Source organism: Pteropus vampyrus, unplaced genomic scaffold, assembly GCF_000151845.1.
Source record: "Pteropus vampyrus isolate Shadow unplaced genomic scaffold, Pvam_2.0 Scaffold197, whole genome shotgun sequence".
Lineage (NCBI taxonomy): Eukaryota > Metazoa > Chordata > Mammalia > Chiroptera > Pteropodidae > Pteropus > Pteropus vampyrus.
The window spans coordinates 101,918-109,001 of NW_011888978.1; the positions used below are offsets into that span (position 1 = coordinate 101,918).

Consider the following 7,084-nt stretch of genomic DNA (forward strand, 5'->3'; position numbering starts at 1 on the left):
TAAAACAAACCTCCATAAATTCAAGAAAGTTGAAATTATATCAAGCATATTTTCCAATCCCAATGATATAAAACTAGAAATCAATTCCAGGAAGAAAACTGAAAAAAATACGAAAAGGTGGAGACTAAACAACATGATACTAAAAGTGTGTCTGTCAACGAATAAACAGGTAATCAAAAATATCTTGTGACAAATAAAAATGGGAACAAAACTTTCTGAAATCTATGTGATTCAGGAATAGTAGTTCTAAGAGAGAATCAAATAGTGACACATATCTACATCAAGAAACAAGAAATTGAGTATAAAAAATAGAAATTATCAATGAAACTAAAGTTGGTCATTTAAAAAGATAAACAAAATAATAAACATTTAGCTGAACTCATCAAGAAAAAAAGAGGATGCTTAAATAAATCAAATCAGAAATGAAAGAAGTTACAACCTTACCACAGAAATATAAATTATCATGAAAAAATACTATGAACAATTATATGTCAATAAATGGATCACCTAAAAAAAATGGATAAATTTCTAGAAACAGAAAACTTCCCAAGATTGAACCAGGAAAAATACAGAAAAATCTGAAGAGACCAATTGCAAGTAACAAATTTTCATTAGTAATCAAAAACCTCTGCAAAACAGAAATTTAAAACCAGATGACTTCACAGGTTGTCTCAAAGAGTTAAAGACACATTAATACTTGTCCTTCTCAATATATTGTATACCAAAATATTGAAGTCAAAGGAACACTTCAAACTCATTCTGCAATACCAACATTATCCTGATGTAAAGACCAAACAAATGAACTAAAAAAAAAAAAAAAAAAAAAAATTCAGGCCAATATCCCTGATAAACATAGACACAAAAATTCTCAACATAATATTATCACACCAAATTCAACAATATATTAATAGGATCACACATCATGATCAAGTGGGATTTATTCTGGGGCTGCAAGGACAGTTCAATATCTCCAAATCAATGAACATCGTATACCACATAAGCATTACCAAGGATAAACATTATATAATCATCTCAATAGATCCAGAAAAAGCATTTGACAAAATTAAACATAGTTATAATTTAAAAAACTCTCAACAAAGGAGATATTGAGGAAATTTACCTCAATTATAATAAAGGCCAGACAAGATAAACCCACAGCTAGTGTTATACTCAATGGTAAAAACTGAAAGCTTTTCCTTTAAGATCAGGAACAAGACACTCATAGCAATTCTATTCAACCTAGCATTCGAAATTCTAGCCACAGCACTCACACAAGAAAAAAAAGGCATCCAAATTGGTATGAAAGAAATAAAATTGTCACCATTTGCATATGACATAATACTATATATAAGAAACTATAAATATTCCCCAAAAATTTAGTAGAATTAATTTAAAAATTCAATAAAATTGCAGAATACAAAATTAATATACAGAAATATGTTGTTTCTACACATTAAAAATAATCAGAAAGATAACTTAAGAAAATAATTGCATTAATCAATCAATCAATCAATCAAATCTCTAAAATAAATTTAACCAAGGAGATGAAAAACCTGTAATCTAAAAACTATAAGACAATTGATAAAATACATTGAAAATGACACCAATAAATAAAAGCATATACCATGTTCATGGACTGGAAAAAATAATATTGTTAAAATATTCATACTACCCAAAACACGGTAAAGAGTCAATGCAATCTCTATCAAAATGCCAATGACATATTTTTACAGAACTAGAACAAATAATCCTAAAATTTATGTGGAACCACAAACGAAAAACCTGACTAGCCTAAGTAAAGTGAAATACTGCCATTTGCAACAATGTGGATGGATCTTGAGATTGTCATGCCAAGCAAAATAAGTCAGACAGAAAAAGTAGAGAACCATATGATTTCACTTATGTGTGAGATATAAAACTGAAAGCAAAAAACAAACATGACAAACAGACACTCATGGACAAGGACAACAGTTCAGTGGTTGCCAATGGGAAAGAGGGAGTGAGAAAGGTAAATAAGGGTAAAGGGGATCAAATATATGGTGTTGGAACGAGATTTGACTTTAGGTGGTCAACACACAATGCAATATACATATTACATATTATTGAATTGTACACTTGAAATCTATGAGTTGATTAACCAATGTCATGCCAATATATTTAATTAAACAAAAGATACAGAAAGTTAGAAATATTATGCTTCATGCTTTTAAACTATACCACAAGGCTATAGTAATTAAAACAGCACAGCTGCCTACCAGAGACTCACTTCAGATTAAAAGACACACACAGACTAAAAGGAAAGGGATGGAAAAAGATATTGCCTTGGTGGACCTAGAGGGTACTGTGCTGAATGAAATAGGTCAGATAGAGAAAGACAAACATCACATGATTTCACATACTGTGGAATCTAAAGAACAAAGTCAACAACAACAACAATAAACTCATAGATACAGATACTATTTAGAGGAATACTAGATGGGAAGGAGTTAGGGGGAACAAAAAAAGGCAAAGGGATTAAGAGGTACAAATGGATAGTTGCAGAATAGACATGGAGTTGTAGAGTGTAGCATAGAGAAGATGGTTAATAATGTATGAGGGGGAAGAGGGGTACTAGAATTAGTGGGATGATTGCTTTGAAAGTTATGTGGATCTCTGATTACTATGCTATACAATTGAAACCAGTATATTATTGTATGCCAACTATAATTGAAAAAAATCATTAAATTGTACAATGTAAATACAAGCAACTAATTGTCTATTATATTTCAATAAAGATAGAAAAAAGTAAATAAAGTAAATAAAATAAAATAAAATAAAATAAAATAAAAGTGAAAAAAACCAGCATAGTACTGGCATAAAAACAGACACATAGATCACTGAAACAGAATAGAGAGCCCAGAAGTAAACTCACACCTGTATGGTCATTTAATCTATGAGATAAGAGGAAAACATATACGATTGGGTAAAGACAGTCTATTTAATAAATGGTGTCGGGAAAACTGGACAGATATATGCAAAAAATGAAACTGGACCAATTTCTTATACCGTATACAAGAATAAACACAAAATAGAATAAATTCTTGAACATAAAACCCGAAAACAAAATTTCTCAAAGAAAACGTAGGCAATAAACTCTCAGATATTAGTCTCAGCAATATTGTTATGGATGTGTTTCAACATATTAAAAGATGCTCAACTTCACTAACCATCAGAGAAATACAAATTAAAAACACAATGAGCTATCACCTCACACCTGTCAGAATGGCTATCATCGATAAATCAACACCTGTTGGTGAGGATGTAGAGAAGAGGGAATCCTTGTGCACTGTTGATGGGATTGCAAATTGGTATAACCACTATGGTAAAGAGTCTGGAGTTTCCTTAAAAAAACTAAAAATAGAACTGCCATAGGATTCATCATTCTTCCACTACTAGGTGTTTATTCAAAGTACGCATAAACAAAATTTGAAAAAAATATGCACCCCTATGTTCAGGGAAATTTATTTATGAGAATTAAGATGCAGAAGCAGCCTAGGTTTCCATCAATAGGCAAATAGATTAAAAGAGGTGTGTGTGTGAGTAATAGAGTATTATCACCCACGCATAAAGTGAATAAAATCATCCCATTTGCAACAACATGGATAGAGGGTATTGGGCTAAGTGAAATCAGATGAACTGAGAAAGATAAATACTGTATGATTTCACTTATATGTTGTGTCTAAAAACAAAATAAGTGAACAAACAAAACAAAAGAGAAACAGATTCAGAGAAACAGATAAAACAGAGGGAGGGGTGTATGAGGGTGGGTGAAAAAAATGAAGAGAAACAAGTACAAACTTTCGGTTATAAAATAAATGTTACAGAAATAAAATGTACAGCACAAATAATATAGTCAATAATATTGTAATAACTTTGTACAGTGAAGATGTTTACTAGACTTACAGTGGTGATCATATCATAAGGGATATAAATGTGAAATTACTATATTGTAGTACTGTAATTATTATAATATTATATGTCAACTATAATTAGTAAAAAAGCAATGGTTTTGGAAATAAAATAAAATACATGTAAAGTACCTCAGAAATAAAATGGTTTCATAAACTTCCTTCCTCCACCTAACCGCACCCCCCACCCTTTATTTTCACAAATGTAGGACAACAAAATACAATGACTAGTAAAAAAATGTGTAAGAGGTTTTTGTTTAGTTTCTTTAAATGCTCACATATTAAATAATTAAGAAGCAAAGAGAGACTAGAAATAACATTATCTTTCCAACTTCTAGATTTGGAAGTTTGCCACACAATCCTTCCTAGCCACACCTGGGTTTGTTGGACGTACTGTGCAGTCTCTTAAAGATGCGTGCTTATATTAATGTATGTTCTAAAAGGCATCGATACCGTGGGATCTTCCGTTACTCATTACACTTTAATGAAATTGGTGAATAGAAGTTGAAGGGTGATTCAATTGCCTGGAAATATAATTTCTAGGAAGCTTTGATTCACTTTTTTTTTCTCTTACATCTGTGGGGTTGGAGTGTTCACTAACAAAACAGCATGGTACTAATCATAGGCATTGTGTGCTCCAAGGGAGGAGACATGCACCTTAATTGGAAGAGCAATGCTGGGATCAATATAAAGTCTCTTGGGATTGTGGGTAAAACTTTTAATGACTTTGGATAACCAGAGCACCCACTGAGCCTTGTTAAATAGCCTCTCAATTAGCAAGAGTTAAAACTTTACCTTTCTCCTGAGAATCTGTGATTAATTGGATCCTTAACCTATTAGAGGAAATAAGAGAAACTCTTCGGGATCAGTAGGCATCTTTTATGAGCAAACAAAGGAGGCAATGTTGTGTGGTTGCCATGACAACATCTGGCAGAGAGATGAACTTCATAGCAGTAAAGTGTCTCCCCTATGAGCTGTTTAGCCATCTTGTGCCTGGTGTACAATAGTCACAGGTGACATGATTAGCTTTTAACAGTAAAACGCTGTTTCCTGCTGTCCAGATGTGAAGGCATGAAGCCAAAATGGGTTAATTCAAACTCATACACACATACAACTTAGACTGATTTATCGGTATTAAATAAAGGCACAGATTTTCACTTCAAAATGTAATTAGTATATCATTTATTGTAATATACCTGAGATATGTATAAAGAAAATATGATAAAAATCTGCCACCCAGAAATATGATGACAGAAGGAATTTCATCATTTCACTTTATAATGGGTCATTATGTATTCACGAAGAGAAATTTCTTTCCGATAGTCTTTAAGGTTACCAAAATTAAACTAGACTATTATCCTCAATTTTATATCATCTTATCAATCTGATCAATAGACATGGGTATATGTTCCAAATTCAGAATACTTAAATTAAAAGAACAAATGTATACTATATCTTGAAATATTTCAAATATACAGATAGGAGTAGGGATAATATAACACACATTTAGAAATCTAGCACCTAGGTTAATCTTGCTTACACTTTTGTTTATTTGTCTACAATACTTAAAAAAAATAAACACAAAATACAGATAGAAACGAGGCCTTGTGGTGCCTCTCCTAATATTACCCCGGACCCCTACCTTCTACTGCTAAAGCAGAAAGTAGTAGCATGTAGTCAGAGTCACTCCCCTTACTCAAGCTCCACTGCACCATTCTTCTAGTTAAAATGTGACAGAAACAATTTCTCAGACTTCCTTGCTTCCTCGGTCCTCTATAAGTGCTAGCAATTTGGCCAGTTTGATGTTTGCTCCAATGACCGGCGATATGGAAGTAAAATACAGGGCACTTCTGTCCCTATCTGATAGTTGTAACCATGAATTAATACTTTAAGAGAGGAAGCAGTACTTTCTCTGCGGTGGCCTTCCAGCATCCTTGCTCCCTTCCTGCGGAGTGTCATGATGGTGGGTTATCTCTTAGTTATACTGGAGCAGAGGTTGTGGGAAGGTCATCCCAAATTGCCCAGCACAAAAATTCTTTACCAAAAACCTTTCTGTTTAGTTTCCTGCACTAACCATGATAGCGGGGGTGGGGGAAAATGTGTGGTTTCATTTTTGGCTAAAATGTATAAATCCACAAAGATTATTTACTTTTGCTTGAAATTATTTATTTATTTTAAATTTTTTTGAATATAAAACTATTTATTGACCACTTTTTACCAGTATTTACAATTAAGGAAACAATATACAGATGCATAACATTCTAATTACTACAAAGTTATTGTTTTTCTTGGCTTCTGCTGAACCAATAACCCAAACACTGATATTGAGTCTACATGTAAGGAATGAATTGGGATAATAAAAGTTCATTCATGCACTTATCCCAGCAGGTCCTAAACTGCCAGATCTCCAACCATCTCTAACCTTCATTTCATGAACAAAGTCGTAAACGTTCAGTAAATCTAATTCTTTAAGTTAATGCAGCAGAAGGATTTCATCTCTCCTAAAGGAACCTTTAAATAAGTCTTACTTTCCTAATTAAAACACAGCAGGATTTGCCTAGTCTTCTCATTTCGGTGGGGAGGTTGTTCGTAGTGACAAAATTTTCCTTTAGGAGTTTTGTAAATAAACATGCCTTTTTTTATGGCTGCAGATACGAATATAGAGTTTGATATGGCTGCTTTAAATTGTCCAATTTTAGTTGCTTACATTACATTTAAATTGCCCAAATTAATTACAAATTATCTCTTTAATTTCAAAGGTTTCTTAGGTTGCTGAAAATGATGGCATCCCAGAATGATGGGCCAATCCACGGTGGTAAAATGCTATTTTTTTTTCATAAATGTTAAAAAAAAAGAAAACCATTTACATATGTATTCTATGTATACACACCAAAAAGAAACTAAATAAACATAAAACCCAAGCTGATCCTGAGGCATACACCAATTATGACCAAGAAATGACAAAGGAGGTTCTAACATTTAGAAAATCTGTTCTCTAATGCAGAGGAAAAAATATACCATGGTGTCAAATGTTCTTTTCTGATAAAGGAAGCAAATACAGAAAGCTTTTGTTCAAAGTAACCAGTGCTATAGATGCAGCTGCCCCCGTCCTCACGACTCCCCAATAGTACTTCAAA

The 7,084-nt window shown here is 32.6% G+C and overlaps 1 long non-coding RNA gene across 1 annotated transcript in view; it reads left to right on the top strand.

The window, feature by feature from the left end:
- Positions 1-6,589: 6,589 nt before the first annotated feature.
- LOC111746680 overlaps positions 6,590-7,084 on the top strand; it is a 9,543-nt gene continuing 9,048 nt past the window's right edge. The window contains exon 1 of the long non-coding RNA XR_002783222.1: positions 6,590-6,706. This is a non-coding gene — a long non-coding RNA (uncharacterized LOC111746680). The remainder of the gene's footprint in view (positions 6,707-7,084) is intronic.